Below are 19,266 nucleotides of genomic sequence, written 5' to 3'. Positions count from 1 at the left end.
ACATTTCCCTAATGATTAGTGATGTTGAGCATTTTTTTACATACTTATTTTCCATTTTTATGTCTTCTTTTGAGAAATTGCTATTTATGTCCTTTGTCTACTTTTTAATGGAATTATTTATGTTTTTTTTTTCTCTTGAGTTCCTTGTATAGCTTGGATATTAGTCTTTTGTCTGATGAATAGGAGGCAAATATTTTCTCCCTATATATAGGTTGTATTTTTATTTTTATTTATTTATTTTGAGACAGTCTCACTATGTTGCCCTTGGTAGAGTGCTGCAGTGTCACAGCTCACAGCAACCTCAGATTCTTGGCCTTAAGCAATTCTCTTGCCTCAACCTCCCAAGTCGCTGGGACTACAGGCGCCTGCCACAAAACCTGGCTATTTTTTTGTTGTAGTTGTCATTGTTGTTTGGTAGGCCTGGGCTGATTTGAACCTGCTGACTCCAGGGTATGGGGCTGGCACCCTAGCTGCTTGAGCTATAGGTGCTGAGCCTACAGTTGAATTTTTACTCTGTTGATGATTTCCTTTCTGTCCAGAAGCTTTTTGTTTGATCTAGTTCCATTTGTCTATTTTTGTTTTTGTTGCTTGTGCTTTTGCTGTGTTACTCATAAAATCTTTGCCTAGCTCAGTGTCCCGTAGTGTTTCCCTGTTTTCTTCTAGTAGTTTTATAGTTTGGGGTCAGACATTTAGGTCTTTGATCTATTTTGAGTTGATATTTATATATGGTGAGAGCTAGGGTCATTCAGTTTTCCCAGCAGCATTTATTAAAATCAATATCCTTTCCCCAATATATGTTCTTGACACCTTTGTCAAAAATCAATTGGCTGTAAATGTATGGATTTATTCTGGGTTCTCTGTTCTGTTCCACTGGTCTATGTGTCTGTTTTTTTACTACATAATACTATACTCTCTTGGTTAGCATAGCTTTGTAATATATTTTGAAGTCAATTTAATATGATGTCTCTAGCTTTGTTCTTTTTCCTTAGGATTGCTTTGACTATTCAGGCTCTTTTTTGGTTTCATATAAATTCTAAGATTTTTTTTTTCTGTTCTGTGAAAAAAAGTTTAGTATTAGTATTTTGATAGGAATTGCATTGACTCTGTAGATTGCTTTGGGTAGTGTGGTCATTTTAACAATATTAATTCTTCTAATTCATAAACATGAGGTATCTTTTCATTTGTTTTGTCCTCTTCAACTTATTTCATCAGTAGTTTTTCTTGTAGAGTTCTTTTACTTCCTTAGTTAAAGTTACTCCCAAGTATTTTTTTGTAGCTATTGTAAATGGGTGCTTCCTTGATTTCTTTCCAACTGTTTCATTATTGGTGCATGTATTTATTAATACAAATGCTACCAATCTTTGTATGTTGATTTTGTATCCTGCAACTTTACTGAATTTGTTTATCAGACCTAGAGTCTTTTGGTGGAGTTTTTAGTTTTTCTAAATATAAGATCATGTCTTCTGCAAAGAGGGATAATTTGATTTTTTTTTCTTTTCTAATTTGTATGCCTTGTATTTCTTTGTCTTGCCTGATTGTGCTGGCCAAGATTTCTAGTCCTACTGGAGTGGTGAAAGTGGTCATCTTTGTCTTCTTCCAGTTCTTAGAGGCAAGGCTTTCAGCTTTTCCCCATACAATATAATGTTAGCTTTGGGTTTGTCATGTATGTCCTTTATGGAAGCCTTAATTCTACACATATAAATAACTTTTGACCTTTTTTTTATTGTAATGCACATCCACATTCATTCTGTTTTTGATATTTGATTTTCTTGAACTGTGAATTGTGTGTGTGTGTGCATTTATGCAGTTAGGCCTATTTATATACACATAAACATATACTTAACAAACCTACCATGCACTATAGTTTTTTAGTCTATGACTCTTTTGGATGCTATACATGTTTGCTGTTGAGTGAACTGGGGGAATAAAAGATTGCATTCATTAATAGAGTAGGTTATGAAAGAGCCCAACTGATTCTCTTCAGTGGTATGAATAAGATAATTGTCTATTTTCAATGGCAGTTTTGTGCAATGTTTATGATGTCATTGAAGAGAGACAGACAAGATGTTAATACTGTAGTGAAATCCATTGTGGGGAAGTCCAGTAAAGGATGGAAGTCTTAATTTGGCAGGTGAAGTCCTCTCAATCCCGTAATGATAAAAGAGGGCAGCAATTTAGAAGAAGGTAGCTATTAACCAAGGCATTGGAAGTACCAAGAAGCCAGAGTATGTTGAAGCAACGTAGAGATGAGCAATAGCAGAAAATCACTGTTACTCCTAGGGCTGACACAGGGACAAGGTAGTATCACCAGAGCCTAGGAATGAGGTTGCTTGGTAGCAACTGGAATCACTATGAAGGTTGCCCAGTGAGACATGGGATCTGGAGGGAGGGCTTTCCAGTGGGAGCTTCAGCTATGGAGAACATATAGTCACCACCTGAGAGAAAGTAGCTGAGAGGGGTAGTGATAACTTACTTTGGTTTCTTCCTTCCTGCCATTCTCTAGTCTCTCGCTGGTACCTCTCATTGCATAAATCCAACTGAAAGCCACTTGAAAATGGTCTGAAAATGTAGTTTTCAGGAATCACTCCTCCCCTCTCCTACCAATGTGGCAGAACAAGAAAGGGTAGAAAGTGGATTTGAGGGTACTTAAGCCCAAGACTAGCATAAATATCCTTCCTCAGATTTATGCCTATTCTGGTGTGTAGTATATCCAGTACCTAGATGTGATCCAGGAGGGGGGAAAACAACTGTGTAGTTAGAGTCAAGTAAAACCAATATCTCTTGGGATATTGGGAGTTAGGTATTGGGAAAAGGAAGTTAGGTATTGAGGCACAAACTGGAGCTGCTGTGGTAATATATGTCTGAAGGATGAGATGAAGTATTTATGACAAATAGTTGTTTACATTTGAATATTAAGCATATGCATTAAAAACCCTCATATCAGCTATTTTGTAAGCTTATCTATCAATGTTGTTTTACTGAATTTTTATATATTATTTAAGAGGAGGAAGAGTTTGTAGATAAGAAAACGGAAGGACACTTTTTATAGTATAATTAACATTGTAATTTAATGTATATGTTAATCTTTGTAGACAAATGCAAGTATTTTTGTGCCAATGTCTTTTTTCATAGAACCACATTAAGAGTGATAACTGACATCTCTAGGCCTCCTTTTGATTAGCTTATCCAGGGAAACTGTGTGTGGAGTGGGTACTAATCTCTCTGAATCAATATTATTTGGATTTATGGTGATGTTTCTTCAATTTTTACAATTTCTACAGTTCAAGCAGTGCTTGAAAAATTCCTAATTAGAGTTGGTTTTCTATAAAAGAGGACATTCCTAGAGGAGTAGTGCAATTAAGCCCCTGCTGGTAAGGAGGGCCTGGCCAGGCCAGTGACACAGGGTCAAGAGATGATGCAGGTTTGACCAGTTTTTTTCTATTTTAAAAGGCCAAATGGGCATCAAGCATGATAATTTGCTTGACACAGGCTTTCAGATGTAAGTACACCTGAAAAACTAATGGACTTCTAGCTTCAGCCCAGAAATATGACATGTAGAGTTATCGTCCTTACAATAGAAAAGCTGTACAGGTGGCAAATTAATGAGTTTTCTTAAACCCTGGAGAAAACTGAGATCCAGAGCAAACAACTAACCCCAAATTAGGAGAGAGATGGGTACCCCTGAAGGAAGAAATAGGACCTGAACATTTGCTTACCTGGGATAGACACTATTGAATGGCACCTATAAGGGCTGATAATTAAGTCTGTGAACTCATCCTAGAAAAAGTGCTACAAACTTCATTGCTGAATATCACTACAGTTACCTTCTAAGTACTCCCTTTGGGAAGCTATGCACTGACTCTAGCACCTAGTCCACCCTTCAGAACAATTTGGAACTTTTTTTCTGGAATGACCATCAGAGCTATTGTCATATAGCACACGACAATATGCAACAATATTGAATGCCACTCAGCAAGACACCACCACTCATTGACAAGAACATAGCTGTGAGACGCTGATATATCAAGGTTATGAAACCTTACCGAGTTGCTTGTATAGTGCTGCCAATGTAAGTACATAGTGGCAAGTTCATGAACTTAATTGTCATATCTTCATATGACAACAGCTCTGATGGTCATTCCAGAAAAAGAGTTCCAAAATTGCTTTGAAAGGTGGACTAGGTGTTGGTATTGGCAAAAGTTTCACAAGAGGAATACTTCAAAGGTGACCATAGAGATACTCAGCAGTGAGGTTATGTAGCACTTTTTTTAGGATTAATTCGTGTACTTAATTGTCAGACATCCATATACTAAATACCTATACATCTGGACTTTTTGTTCTGGTCATCTGGTCATTCTCTTTTCACATATGAATACCACAGTACCAATTGAGGCCCTTAGAGTATATTGTAAAATCTGGCAGGGCTAGTACCTTCTTGTTGCCTTTTTTTTTTTTTTCTCACCTGAATTTTCCTGGTTCCTCTTGTTTATTTAATTTTGTACATGATTCTAGAATCAGCTTGTCTAGTTCCTGTCCAAATGCCTATTGGAATTTTATTAGGATAGCACTGAATTTATGAGTCACTGTGAGAGAATCATTTTTATGATGCCAATTCATCCTACTCAGGGAGTTCCTGTGTCTTTTTGTTTTGTTATCCTTTTGTGTTCTTCTGGAATATTTTTGAGCTTTCCTCTTAAGTTTTGTACATTTCTTAAGTTTATCCCTAAATATTGAAAATTTCGTTAGTATTGTAAGTAAGGTTTTCTTGTCCATTATATGTTTAAAATGTATTATTGTTCTGGATTTCCTGTATTTTCTTTTTAAAAAAGATTTTGCTTAGCCACATTATTTTTCATTTTCTTTAAGAGCCCAGGATATTTTCTGAAAATTGTCTAGTGGTTTTTACTATATTTCTGCTTCATAATAAAGTATTTTTACAATTAATATGAGAAATTGAAATACTGAAAATGGGTTAGAATTTCTCATTGAAATTCTGGTAATGGTGGGTTTGTCCATAAGTTCTTGAAGGCAATGATGATTGAACCCTAGAGGATATTTTTACATTGGTTTAGTGGAGACTGACTAAGCAAGAATCAGAACTTGAAATCCTGAAAGTTAACAGATTAGACATTGGATAACTATTTTGGCTTAATGTTGAATGATGTTAAAAATCAATATTTAGCCAAGACCAAACCAAAATATTGTTACTTAGAATGAAACTTTGAGTTTAGTAAATCTGAAATTTTATCCAGAAATATATAATTACTACAATTTTCTTTTGTGGGTCATGGTCTCACCCTTTCAGTCAGGCTAGAGTACAGAGGTATCATCATAGCTCACTGCAGCCTCAAACTCTTGGGCTCAAGTGATCCTCCTGCCTTAGCCTCCTGAGACTACAGGTGCATGCCATCATGTCCAGCTGATTTTTAAACTTTTTCTAGAGATGAGGTCTTGTTCTGTTGCCCAGGCTGGTCTCAAACTGCTGGCCTTGAGCAATCCTTCCACCTTTTGTCTCCCAAATGCTGGGATTATAGGCACGAGCCACTGTACCCAGCCTAATCCGTATAATTTTATTAAAAACATTAGATGTCATGTATTTTTAAAGTTCAACATTACAAAGCAAGAGGTAATTTCTCTGCACTATCAGATGCTAGATAGCATGTGTGTTCGTTAGATTGTATGTGTATGATACCAAGGAAATAACTAAAAATTAAATGCAACTCTAAAAGTTTGTTTTAAAATGTTATAAATGCTAATACATCAAACAGTTCCACAAAGATTAGACTTATAATCTAATCTCTGTTATTCTATCTTGTATCGTTTCTTTTTAGATACTTTGTTGGCTTAACCAGGTATGTTGCTTTTTCCTTATGTTATTTAACTGTTTCATCTTTATTCATTAATTCACTCAACAAATATTTACTATTTACCTATTTATTTTTATATATTCCTTTTAAAAAGCCAGGTTTATTGAGGTATAGTTTATATACAATAAAATTCACTACTTTAAAATATACAGTTCAATGAGTTTTGACATTGTGTATGCTTGTGTAACCATCACCAAAATCAAGATATAGATTTGGTTTTGATTTCTGTTTTCCCAAAAGTCTTCATTTACTTTTACAGAACATGCCCTTCTCCTACCTTCAACTCTTGGCAACTAGTGATCTTTTTTTCTTTCTGTTTAGTTTTGCCTTTTTTAGAACTTCATGTAAATGAGATCAGGTATAGATAACCTTTTGTGTCTAGCTTCTTTTACTTTGCATAATGCTTTTGAGATTCATCCATGTTGTGTGTATCAATAGTGTGTTCCTTATTTTATTTTATTTTTATTTTTTATTTTTTTTTTAATTTTTTTATTAAATCATAAGTGTATACAATGATATGATTATGGGGCATCATACACTCACTTCATAAACCATTTGACACATTTTTATCCCAGTGGTTAACATAGCCTTTCCGGCGTTATCTCAGTTACTGTGCCAAAACATTTATATTCTACATTTACCAAGTTTCGCAAATACCCCTGTAATATGCACCACAGGTGTGATCCCACCGATTCCCCTCCCTCTACCCACCCCCCCCTTTCCCACTTCCCCCTATTGTTAAGTTGTAGCTGGGTTATAGCTTTCATGTGAGAGTCCCAAATTAGTTTCATAGTAGGGCTGTGTACATTGGGTATTTTTTCTTCCATTCTTGGGATACTTTACTAAGAAGAATATGTTCCAGCTCCATCCATGTAAACATGAAAGAGGTAAAGTCTCCATCTTTCTTTAAGGCTGCATAGTATTCCATGGTATACATATACCACAATTTATTAATCCATTCGTGGATCGATGGGCACTTCGGCTTTTTCCATGACTTAGCAATTATGAATTGGGCTGCAATAAACATTCTGGTACAAATATCTTTGTTATGTTGTGATTTTTGGTCTTCTGGGTATATGCCCAGCAGAGGAATTACAGGATTGAATGGCAGATCTATTTTTAGATCTCTGAGTGTTCTCCATATATCCCTCCAAAAGGAATGTATTAATTTGCATTCCCACCAGCAGTGCAGAAGTGTTCCCTTTTCTCCGCATCCACGCCAACATCTCTGGTCTTGAGATTTTGTGATATAGGCTAGTCTCATTGGAGTTAGATGATATCTCAAAGTAGTTTTGATTTGCATTTCTCTGATGATTAAAGATGATGAGCATTTTTTCATATGTCTGAAGGCCGTGCGCCTGTCTTCTTCAGAGAAGTTTCTCTTCAAATCCCTTGCCCAGCCTGCGATGGGATCCCTTGTTTTTTTCTTGCTGATGCGTTTGAGTTCTCTGTGGATTCTGGTTATTAAACCTTTGTCAGAGTTATACCCTGCAAATATCTTCTCCCATTCTGAGGGCTGTCTGCTTGCTCTGCTTACTGTGTTCTTAGCTGTGCAGAAGCTTTTTAGTTTGATCAAGTCCCAGTAGTGTATTTTTGAAGCTGCTTCAATTGCCCGGGGGGTTCTCCTCATGAAATACTCACCCAGACCAATTTCTTCAAGGGTTTTCCCTGCATTCTCCTCTAGTATTTTTATAGTTTCATGTCTTAAGTTTAAATCTTTAATCCAATGAGAGTCTATCTTAGTTAATGGTGAAAGGTGTGGGTCCAATTTCAGTCTTCTGCAGGTTGCCAGCCAGTTCACCCAGCACCATTTGTTAAATAGGGAATCTTTTCCCCACTGAATGTTTTTAATTGGCTTGTCAAAAATCAAATAGTGGTAAGTAGCTGGATTCATCTCTTGGTTCTCTATTCTATTCCAGATATCTACTTCTCTGTTTTTGTGCCAATACCATGCTGTTTTGATCACTATCGATTTGTAGTAAAGTCTGAGGTCTGGTAGTGTGATTCCTCCTGTTGTGTTCCTTATTTTATTGCTGAGCAGCAGTAATGGATGAATCACAGTTTTCTTACACATTCACCATTTATTGAACATTTGGGTTGTTTTCAGTTCTGAGGTATTATAAATAAAGCTGCTCTGAACATTTGCTTACACGTCTTTGTGTGGGCATGTGTTTTCATTTCTGTTGGATAAATACCCAACAGTAAGATTTTTGGGTGGCATGATAAGTGTATGTTTAACTTTATAAAAACCTGGCAACCTTTTTCAAAGGATCTAAACATTTTACATTCCTAGCAGATGCATAGATTTCCAGTTATTCCACATTATTACTAACTTTTGTTAGTTAGGAATTTTTAATTTTAGCTATTCTAGTATGAAATAGTATCTTATTGCTGTTCTAATTTGCATTTTCCTAATAACTAATGTTGTTGAACTTCTTTTCTTATGTTTATTTGCCTTCCATAGCTTCTTTGTTTATATTTTTTACATTTTTAATCTTTTTGTCTTTCTATTTGTTGGGGTCCCGCTCTGGGGGCAGGGTCCGCTAAGACCCGTGGAACTGGTGCGACCGATTGAAGAAATATAAAGTTATGAACGACGATAAAGAAACGAGACAAAGAATAGAATTTTCAAAGGTGGGAGCTCAGGGGACCATCGCCCATTTGTTGGCTCCCGTGAGTGGCCCCAGTCTGTTCCATCCAGTTTTTATTCAAATCTCTGCCCAGGTGGTAAACTGAGGGAGGGAACTAAAACACCAGCAGTTTCTCTGAGTGAGCATATCAGCTCCGATTGTTATTATTATTAACTTTAAGGATTTGAGCACTTTTGAGGAATCTGAAACTTGAGCCTTGTGTAGGAGAAGCCTCTTGTCTGGGAGTCACACAGATTCCTAGGGAGGCGTTAAACTCCGCTAGTTCCCTGTGGAGTAAAATGCCACTGGCGTTAATCTCCTCTGAGGTATTGGTGGGAGAGAGGCATTTTCCTCCCATCACCTCCTCTGCCATAAGGGATGTAAGCCCTCCTGCCCATATCTCAGGACTGGAACTGTTCCCTTGGTCTCTGCTCCAGCCAAATGCAAATCTCCACAATGGATATCTGCTTTGTCTGTTTAATGGGCAGGAAATGACTTAGAGGATGTATCTTTTTCTAGGACTTGCCACAGTCTCTCCCATGGCCATTGTTTTCCTCAGAGTGTTCACAGACTCAGCAGGGTATTGGTGTAAGCTATATCCCCTATAGGCCAGAGTTTCAGGAAAGGTGGGAAACTTGTTCACATAAGAAATTTATCAATGGCTAGCTTAAAGGTAAATCAGCTGACTTTTCTTTGTTCCGACTCCTTTAGCTTACATTTTAATTTTCCCTTTTTCTGGGGGTACCCACCCCTGCCAAGAATGGAGTCTTCAGTCTCCATTCTGCCTACACTATTAAGTAGTATTTTTTATATTTTCTGGGTACCAATCCTTTATCAGATAAGTGGTTACACTATTTTCTATATGTCTGTGGCTTTTAATTTCTTTAACAATGTCTTTTGAAGAGTAGAAATTTAAAATTTTGATGAAGTCCAATTTATCAGAGTTTTTCCTTTATGGTTTATGCTTTTCTTTCTTTCTTTTTCTTTTTTTTTTTTTGAGGCAGAGTCTCACTATGTCACTTTCGGTAGAGTGCTGTGAAAACACAGCTCACGGCAAACTCAAAACTCTTGGGCTTAAGCGATTCTTTTGCCTCAGCCTCTCAAGTAGCTGGGACTATAGGCGCCCGCCACAGTGCCCGGATATATATATATATATATACACACACACACACATATATATATATATATGTATTTTTTTTTTTTTTGCAGTTTCTGGCTGGGGCTGGGTTTGAACCCACCACCTCCGGCACATGGGGCCGGCACCCTACCCCTTTGAGCCACAGGCACCGCCCAATGCCCAGATATATATATATTTTTTTTTGTAGAGACAGAGTCTCACTGTAGCGCCCTCAGGTAGAGTGCCGTGGCGTCACACGGCTCACAGCAACCTCTAACTCTTGGGCTTACGCGATTCTCTTGCCTCAGCCTCCCAAGCAGCTGGGACTACAGGCGCCCGCCACAACGCCCGGCTATTTTTTGTTGCAGTTTGGCCGGGGTTGGGCCTGAACCCGCCACCCTCGGCATATGGGGCCGGCGCCCTACTCACTGAGCCACAGGCGCCGCCCCCCAGATATTTTTTTTGTTGTTGTCATTGTTGTTTGGCAGGCCCGAGCCGGGATTGAACCCACCAGCCCCTGTGTATGTGGCTAGCACCCTAGCCACTGAGCTACAGGCACCGAGCTGGTTTATGTTTTTTGTATCCATTTTAAATATTGTTAATAAGTTAACTGTTTTGTATGTCAAATTAACAGCTTTCACAGTCATTAATCAACATTTTGTTTTTACACTAATAAAGTTGAATATATCCTTCATGAGATTGGTAGTATTTCAACATGTAAGACACATAATGCTATTTGTAAGTCGGAGTAAAAATTGCCTCAATAAATATAAATGGCATGCCTTGTTTATATTACCTGGTATGTTATACTGGTCTCATTTAATGATAACCTATGCCAGTGGTTCTCAACCTGTGAGTCGCGACCCACAGGAACTGTATTAAAGGGCCATAGCATTAGGAAGGTTGAGAACCACTGACTATGCCATCATATGGTTGTTGGTCATTAACAGCTAAGGGATACCAAAAATGGCATTGCAGGAGATTTTCGGTTATATCTGAAGACCAGAGATGATTTTTGCCCAAGTCAAACTTTGGGGCATCCCTAACTTATATTGGCTGGTTCCTTGTATTTACTTTGGTATTGTCTATTAAGTACAGGTTTGGATCTTTCCATGAAGAGACCCAAATAAGTTCAATCATTATTTTCACAAGACTGAGTCACATGTTGAATACCTAAGCATTTATTGTCTATTCTTTGTATAGGGACATAGGCTATACTCAAAAGGATGGTTATGGGGAAATTAGTTTCCTGGTGGAGCACTGATCAGCTCGATGAGTGGGGGCTCATCTGCAGAACTGTGACCGATGTGGGGTCCATGGTCACTGTCTCCCCCTCCCAGCCATTTTCCTCTGTTTCTCATTCCTTCTCCTGCCCACCTGGTACTACCTACCTGGTAGAGCTGCCAGGAGTTCCCTGGGAGCCACAAGTGGTGAATACTTATTTTGCTGGGAAGTAGAAAAATGCTTGGGGAGTAAAGTATGCCCCCCGAGTTCAAGTGCCGCCTAAATGCTGATGATGTCATTGGTTCTGTGAAAAGTGAAAGGAGAGATCTTTTGGAAGATGATTCAGATGAAAAAGAGGACTTTTTTTCTAAGGAAACCTTCTGGACCAAGATTTGGACCTAGAAATTATAAAATTAAGCATGTTCACAATCAGGTGGATGAAGTTATTAATGTTATGCAAGAAAACATTACAAAGGTAATTGAGAGAGAGGAGAGACTAGATGAATTACAGGACAAATCAGCAATAAAACCAAACAACTTAAAAGGCAAATCTGGTAGTGTGGTTGCAAAATAAAAGCCATCATGGCCTTTGGTTGTAGTTATCCTTTTGGTAGTGAGTATAATTCTTATACTTGTGAAATATCATATTTGATTTGATGACAGAGATCTTCATTAAACAAGATCTGGGACAATAATAATAAAAGATTGCTACATAATTTAAGTTATGCATATAACTTTGAAAACTTCTTTTTCAAGAAACTAAGAGGCAAATATCACTTCAAACTGGAGCATTGAGAATATCCAATTATCTTCTTCTAAGATATCTATATTTCTTTCTTCTTCTAAAGAAAATTAAAATTTTCTTTTAATAATTATGTTTAAGGTGACGATAATCAACCTCTATTTTGCCATATTCCAAGATACTTGCCAGTCATAATTTGTGTATATAGCTAATAGATACTAGATACTTGCCAGTCATAATTTGTGTATATAGCTAATAAATACTGATGACAATATTTCATACTAGTATTTTAATGACATAAGGACTTGACATTATTGCATTAAGGTTCAGGTGAGGCTGTGTGTCAGGAAGACTATGTAGGGTACCAAGTCATTATGCTGAAAGAGTCTATGTAGGGTACCAAGTCATTATGCTGAATAACCATTCTGTCAGTATTTGCAAAAATATTCTTTTTTTTTTTTTTTGTAGAGACAGAGTCTCACTGTACCACCCTCAGGTAGAGTGACATGACATCACACAGCTCACAGCAATCTCTAACTCTTGGGCTTGCAATTTTCTTGCCTCAGCCTCCCGAGCAGCTGGGACTATAGGCGCCCGCCACAACACCTGGCTATTTTTTTGCTGCAGTTTGGCTGGGGCTGGGTTTGAACCCGTCACCCTCGGCATATGGGGCCAGCGCCCTACTCACTGAGCCACAGGCGCCGCCCCGCAAAAATATTCTTTTCATATTACAGTTGCTTTGCAAGCAATGTCTACATGTTTATCGGTGTAACAAAAGTGCTAAATGTTGTAAATGTTGCTGCCTTCAGCTATAACTAAAAACATTCCAGTTAACCTATTTTTGGATATATAAGGGAATGTGTAGTAATTTTTTGGCATTTGGATTATGGAAATGGGAAATTTAATCAGTGTGAAAAAGATAGTATGGCACATAAAACTGGAGATAATAAAATAAAAAAAAAAGAAATTAGCTTCCTGATCCCTCTGGGGTGCCTTTTTCTTCCTATAAGAATTGAGAAAGTGGTTTAGATGCAGCCTTTGGCCTTTAATATTTCATGTGTATAAGGATCACTGACATGCAAACATTGGGACTTTTAAAATTTATAATTTTCCTTCACCATAGTAGAACAACTGTGACCCAGCTTCATTCATTGCTTAAATGCAGTTAATGTTTTCCTGAGTTTTTAGTATTTAAGAGGTTATGCTGTGGTGTTATGTGATAGGAAGAGGAAATAAAGAAAAGGTTTCTGTCTTTAAGTTGACACTCTAAGGAGAGTACAGCTGTATGGTGAATCTAAGGCCAAAGTAGGCTATGTATCTGAGTTTAGGGCTTGTGGGGATCAGTTGTAGGAGATGGGACAGGAAATATGTTCAGGGAACAGATTTAATGGGGCCTCAATTGCCATTTGGGGGCCTAGGCTTCATTCTGTTAAAAATGGATTGGCATTCATGAATGAAGGCTTGGGTTAATTTAGGTTTCTCATGTGCTGTGTCTTTGAAAATAGTAGAGTTAGGATAATTGGGAGATGTTATGCCTGCCTTAGTTGTTGAAGGGAGCTGCTTCTGGGTTGGAGAGCTGTCAATTGGCTTGGGGACTTTCAGCATGCCTGAGAGTGGCATAAAAGATTGGCAGGAAAGGGGGCTGTGGCTTCTTTTCATCAACAAGACCTACAAACATCTTTTCTGTCATCTGTGACAGTAATGTATGACCTGTGTGGATGAGGGGGTAAAAGAAGCTGTGTGCTTGGGTAGCTGCTGTGCCTCCCATTGAGAAGAAGCTGCTGTCTCCGAGGTATCACCTGCCCCATATCCTTCTTTTTCTTTTCTTATTTAAAATTATTTATTAAATCATAGCTGTGTACATTAATGCAATCATGGGGTACAATGTGCTGGTTTTCTATACAGTTTGAAATATTTTCATCAAACAGGTTAAAATAGCCTTCATGGCATTTTCTTAGTTATTGTGTTAAGACATTTGTAGTCTACATTTAGTAAACCATATCCTTCTATAAAGCTAAGTAAAATGTATTCAATACATATTTGTTTGTGTCTTGGGAGTCTGGCTGCCAGCTTGACCCCATTACTGCAGTTGTGCTGCTACATTGCTGCCTTGGCGTGAAAGGTTAGCGTTTTGAAGTGGGATTGTGTCAGTGATGGGGGCATCTAAATCAGGGTGAAAGCAACAAGAAGGTGAGAAGAATAAGGAGTATCTGCCCCCATGATAGACCCTGAGACTCCTTTCAGCAGCTTTGGCAGATGGTCTGGGGCAGAAGGGCGAACAGAACTCTAGCTACAACTCTGGTGAGCTGTCTAAATGGGGTCACGGGCTTTTCCTAGTTGAGTAAACATTTAGAAAATGTTTATTTTAATAAAAAAATAACAAACAGTGCTTAATATGTGCCAAATACTATCCCAGGCATTTTATGATGTAGCTGGGCTCCATTGCTCAGTGGTTAGAGCACCGGTCTTGTAAATAAGGGGTGGAGAGTTTAATCCTCGTCCGGGCCTCCTGTTGATTTAAAACAATGTAAAAAAAAAAGTTTCCTGATGCACAAAGAAGTCAAGTGACTTGCCCAAGTCATCTAGCTTAGTAAATGGTGAAGCTAAGCTTTGAACCCAGGTACTCTACTCTGTCTCTAAATTCCCTGCTCTGAACCCTTCTGATTCTTGAGGCTTCGCTTCCCCATTCTTCTTCATAGGGAATGGGTGGAATTGATAGTTTTTAAAAAAATGTCACTGTTGATGACTGAGTCAAAATTCTCATGTAGGTTACAGCTGCACAGGGTGGCATCACTGGGTATTTTCCAGGGAACACAGATTCCTTATGCTGTGCGTAGGTGAAGATAGCATCTGCCGCTTTGGCGTATACCCCTGTCCTACTATCAGAGAGAGTCTATGACAGCCCCTTCTCTCAAATTCTTGGAGTCAGAGAGTATATCCCTGCCTGCTAACCCCATCCCTTCCTGCCTTGGCAGAAGTTCTCAGCTTTGATACTCCAGCAGTCACCTACTTTGCCTCTTCATAGGGGAGTGAATGAGTTTGCTTTGTGAGGAAATCAAGGTGAGATCTGAGCAAGGGTTTTCAGACACTGCTTTGTGGTAGTGTTTTCCTTTTCTAGGAAGAAATCTCATTGTCAGTAAAATTGACACAGGCTGCCCAACCCAGGCGTGTTACTTATAGCAAATGAGCAAATTATTCCTTTTTCAAGATGAGCCTTATAATATAGGGTGGCCATAATGTTCGTGGGCAATTTTAAATTGCACATGAACTTTATGGCCACAATGTATATAAACTACATATTATATCACCTCTTACATTAAATCTGTCAGTTAAATGTGGTGGTGATTATATTTTATACATCTTTCCTTTGCTAGGTGGGGAGATCAGCTGTAGGTTTTTCATCATGATTTTTATTCCTTGCTACAAAGCCATGATTTGATTTCTAGGTCGGCATTGTAAGAAGCCTAATGCTTCATCACAGCATGCCAGCTCTTCATGCTGCTGGCTGAGCAGAGGCTACTGAAATTATCGATCAAGTTGTTTTTTTCACTGTCACATTTTGCACCAAATGAAGCATGACACATCCCATTCTGTGACAGAAGCTATGACTGACAATTGGTTTCATGTGGTGGCCTAAAATGACAGAATGTTACCTGCTTGCTAAGGAAGAATCTTCTGGAGTTTTTCCCTGCACCTGTGCTCTGAGCCCACAATAGAGCTTGTGCACCACATCTAATAAATTACCATCCCAGTGTTACAATGCCCTGCAGGCACAAAGAATGAATAGCTTTGTCATATAAACTTTTGGCAGTCTCAAATCACCTATTTCATGTTATTTTAAACATCCATATTTCATTTAGTTAATTTCTTTAATACTTAAATTCTATATATGCAGTTCTGAAATTACACATTATAAATGGACTTATTAAAAGTCTTCCCTTGCCTTATAGAATTTTAGTGTTTACAAATAACCTTAGAATAATTCAGGTGACTAAGGTTTGGGGTGGGAGGAGCAGTGCTTACTTGTACAAAGTTGTCTCAGTAACTCCCTGTTCTGTTTTTCTGCAAATAACTCTATTAGCTAGATTAACAAACATCATCAACAAAGCTATAGATCACTTCATTTATATTTACAAAAAGCTATAATAAAGTAGGCATTTCTTATTAGAAGGACTTAAATCAGTGTTTAAACATTAAGGCAGCAGCAATTTACATAATAAAACTCTAAAGTGAGGCTTTGTGTACATTTTGAAACCCATATTCATAGGCTGCTTATATGCTTTGCATTTGGGGGCAATTAATGATAGTGCTATTAATGATATTGTTGGTCCTAGTATCTAGTGCCTATTTCTTCCATGAGAAGCCAGAGGCAGAGTTTTTTTAGAGCCCAGGATCATCAAAAGAGTTTTGTGATTTATCAACCTTTGCTATTAGAATAGAAAACCCATGTTTGTTCCAGCGTTTGCACATTTAATAGTTCAACCTGTGAAATTTTATGTTTATCGAGGATGTGGGAAACAAAATGAAAAATAAAAATGTATCTTGCTAGCAAATGTTGCTGACTGCTGTCATTAACTGCTCTTACCACAATACATAATCATCTTTTCTCTTAAGTTACTTATTTATGGGCTCTTCTTTCCTAAGCACTCTAGATCACGAGGTTGATTGAGGCAAAGTCCTTGATTGCCTTCTTCATGATCACTCAGATAGATGTTGGTTGCATGAGAGTCCCTGTAGCTATTGGGGGGTTAGTGGCAAGCTGTGGTCGGGAGGGTGTTTTCTCAAACCTGGGCCTTCACTTTGGAAGCCATGCTGTTTTATAATTAATTATAATAACTTAAAACCATGCAGCATCTGAAGATGACCCCACAGGAAATCAAACTTTGAAGCAAACTTATTTATTTTCAGAAGCTTAATGGGTGTATTAGAAAAACAAAGGAATCAGCATTCAAAAAAGATGGAGACTTTACCTCTTTTATGTTTATATGGATGGAGCTGGAAAAATATTCTTCTTAGTAAAGTATCTCGCGAATGGAAAAAATATATCCAATGTACTCAGTATTATTATGAAACCAATTTATAATCACTCACACTTTCTTTATTTTCTTTTTCTTTCTTTCTTTCTTTTTTTTTTTTTTGAGACAGAGCCTCAAGCTGTCACCGTGGGTAGAGTGCTGTGGCATCACAGCTCACAGCAACCTTCAACTCCTGGGCTCAAGCGATTCTCCTGCCTCTGCCTCCCAAGTAGCTGGGATTACAGGCACCCGCCACAATGCCCGGCTATTTTTTGGTTGCAGCCGTCATTGTTGTTTGGCGGGTCCAGGCTGGATTCGAACCCGCCAGCTCAGGTGTATGTGGCTGGCGCCTTAGCTACTTGAGCCACAGGTGCTGAGCCCATCCACACTTTCATATGAGAGATGAATCTCAACTATAGCCCAGGATGAAGGAGAGAAGGAGAGAGAGATGGGGGAGGGTGTTGATGGAGGGTAAATGGTGGGACCACACCTATGAAGCATATTGCAAGGGTACAAGTCAAATCTATCAAGTATAGAACACAAATGTCTTAACACAGTGATTAAATGAGGTGAAAGATATGATAATTATTTGGATGTAACCACTCCAATTTGTACAAAAAATCAACACATGGAATCCCACACAGGCATAAATGTATTCATGATCTATGTATATATGACTTAATAAAAGAAAAAAAAAACCCAACAACAACAAAAAAAAGAAAAACAAAGGAATCATTTGCTTCTAGTTTTGGAACCAGAGAAACTAGAGGCTGAGGGGAGTGCCCTTTTCCCTCAGTCTCCTATTCTCTGACAGCTCTAATTTCCATTCAGGATAATATAACTGAGGGGAACCATTTGCATCTTTGAAAATTCCACTCTTCTTCTGGCTAATAGGAGTAGAACAGTGGAAATGTATCTTATATGCTCTCTACCATTCTGGAGAATTATTTAAAAAGTCTCTTTCCGTCAATTCTCATTAAATGGTTTGATTTTAGAAGCAGAAAGAATCTTATCTATTGGAGCACTTGAATCTCAATAGATTAATATATTAAACTTTATTAAAAATAAGAATTATTTTCTGGATTTTATAAGATCAAATTATATCTTCAAGTAGGACCATAAGGTAATCATAGTTAGAAAAAATATTTTATTTTATTTTTTTTGTTTTTTATTCTTTTTTAAATTAAATCACAACTGTACATTAATGCATTTATGGGGTACAATGTGGTGATTTTATATACAATTTGGAATGCCTACATTAAACTGGTTAACATAGCCTTCACCTCACTTACTTAATTGTTGTGTTAAGACATTTATCAAATGGTTTATGAAGTGAGTGTATGATGCCCCATAATCATATCATTGTATACACTTATGATTTAATAAAAAAATTAAAAAAAAAAAAAAAAGACATTTATACTTGGCTCAGTGCCTGTAGCTCAGTGGCTAGGGCGCCGGCCACATACACTGGGGCTGGCGGGTTCAACCCTGGGGCCTGCCAAACAACAATGACAACTACTGAAAGACTTGGGGCAGAACCCCCCACTCTGCCCGGAGCTCTGACCACCCCAATCAACCGCAAGAGACGTCGCTTGATGCAAAAACGCAAGAGGATTTTTATTCCTGCATGCCGGGGCTTGACCCACAACTCGTTTAGAAGCCGAGGAGTCAAGCCCCACACAGCAGTTTTTACAAGCTTATAAAGGCAAAAACTACAAAGTAGGCGGGAATAGCAGACATGCCAGGGGCTCTAACAATAAAGTAAGAGGGAATAGACACAGCTGGGGCTCTAACCAGATAAGAAGAACTCTGGTTCATTATTCAACTGTCTTAAGACAAGACTAACAGTCAAATATTTGCTTAATAGTAAACATTTGCTGCAGCTCCTGGGGCTATCTCCTGGAACAGTTACAAAAGGTCACATTCCTATGGTAGGGAGTGAGAGGTGGTCACATTCCTATGGTAGGGAGTGAGAAGTGGTCACATTCTCATGGTAATATTTTCTTTCACTACAATAAAAAAATAGCCAGGCATTGTGGCCGGCGCCTGTAGTCCCGGCTACTTGGGAGGCTGAGGCAAGAGAATCACTTAAGCCTAAGAGTTGGAGGTTGCTATGAGCCGTGACACTATGGCATTCTACCGAGGGTGACATAGTGAGACTTTCAAAAAAAAAAAAAAAGACATTTATATTCTGCTCTTAATAGATTTGACATGTACCCTTGCATTATATGCACAATAGGTGAGGTCCCCCCAATTACCCTTTGGAACATATTCTTAGAAAAAATATTTTAAAGCCATTATTAATGTTGTTACATGTATGTGGACCAGAAGTGATCGTTTTGTGGGCATGCTGATTCGAAGTTCTTTGTTCAGTCCATTTGTTAAGTTTGGATTTTCTTGTACCGGGACATCTCATCTTTAACATCTACTCATATGATGCTTTATGGCTTTTTAAAGAGGTTTTGCTCTAGGATATAGTCTTGGCAATCTAAAAATGTAGGTTGTTTTGCTTTGATATATTATCTCAGAGATCCCCAGGGTTTATTTGGATAATCAGCTCCATCAGCTGGGGCCCCTTCTTTTCTTTTTCTAATGTTGTGAGGAGGATCTTGAAGGACAATGTTGCCAGGTAAAGGAGAGGGCAGCAGGGTGTATGCAGGGAATTCTGAGG

At 38.1% G+C, this 19,266-nt stretch overlaps 1 protein-coding gene and 1 pseudogene across 2 annotated transcripts in view; both read left to right on the top strand.

Annotated features, from left to right (window-relative positions):
* The window catches only part of SLC9A7 (solute carrier family 9 member A7), a 224,368-nt gene that overhangs the window by 32,252 nt on the left and 172,850 nt on the right, over positions 1 to 19,266 (top strand). The gene's annotated exons all lie outside the window — the stretch shown is intronic.
* Positions 11,094 to 11,490, top strand: LOC128577903 (vesicle-associated membrane protein 4-like; annotated as a pseudogene).

Source organism: Nycticebus coucang, chromosome X, assembly GCF_027406575.1.
Source record: "Nycticebus coucang isolate mNycCou1 chromosome X, mNycCou1.pri, whole genome shotgun sequence".
Taxonomy (NCBI): Eukaryota; Metazoa; Chordata; class Mammalia; order Primates; family Lorisidae; genus Nycticebus; species Nycticebus coucang.
The sequence above is the reverse complement of the archived record's forward strand: the minus strand, read 5'-3'. Positions and strand labels throughout refer to the sequence as shown.